Below are 1,029 nucleotides of genomic sequence, written 5' to 3'. Positions count from 1 at the left end.
GGTTCAAGAATCATGAAAGAAGGTTGTATACATGGAAGAAGCTTAGAGATACTAGAAGGTATCAGATAAATTATATAATGGTAAGACAGAGATTTAGGAACCAGGTTTTAAATTTTAATGACAAAAAAAGGTTCAAATGGCTCTGAGCACAATGGGACTTAAAATCTGAGGTCATCAGTCCCCTAGAAATCCGAAGTAAATAAACCTAACTAACCTAAGGACATCACTCACATCCATGCCCGAGCCAGCATTCGAACCTGCAACAGTAGCGGTCGCGTGGTTCCAGACTGTAGCACCTAGAACCGCTTGGCCACTCAGGCCGTCAAATTGTAAGGCATTTTCAAGGGTAGATGTGGACTCTGACCACAATCTATTGGTTATGAATTGTAGATTAAAACTGAAGAAACTGCGAAAAGGGGGAATTTAAGGAGATGGGGCCTGGATAAACTGACTAAACCAGAGATTGTACAGAGTTTTAGGGAGAGCATAAGGGCACAATTGACAAGAATGGGGGAAAGAAATACAGCAGAAGATGAATGGGTAGCACTGAGTTATGAAGTAGTGAAGGCAGCAGAGGATCAGGTAGATAAAAAGACGAGAGATGCTAGAAATCTTTGGGTAACAGAAGAAATATTGAATTTAATTGATGAAAGGAGAAAATATAAAAATGCAGTAAATGAAGCGGGCAAAAAGGAATAGAAACGTCTCAAAAATGAGATCGGCAGGAAGTGCAAAATGGCTAAGCAGGGATGGCTAGACGACAAATGTAAGAATGTAGAGGGCTTATCTCACTAGGGGTAAGATAGATACTGCCTACAGGAAGAAAGGAGAAAGGAGAACCACTTGCATGAATATCAAGAGCTCTGATGGAAACCCAGTTCTAAGCAAAGAAGGGAAAGCAGAAAGGTTGAAGGATTATATAGAGGGTCTATACAAGGGCAATGTAATTGAGGACAATATTATGGAAATGAAAGAGGATGTAGATGAAGAAGAAATGGGAGATATGATACTGCATGAAGAGTTTGAAAG

This window comes from Schistocerca gregaria, unplaced genomic scaffold (assembly GCF_023897955.1).
Source record: "Schistocerca gregaria isolate iqSchGreg1 unplaced genomic scaffold, iqSchGreg1.2 ptg000362l, whole genome shotgun sequence".
NCBI lineage: Eukaryota > Metazoa > Arthropoda > Insecta > Orthoptera > Acrididae > Schistocerca > Schistocerca gregaria.
Note: the sequence above shows the minus strand (reverse complement) of the source record.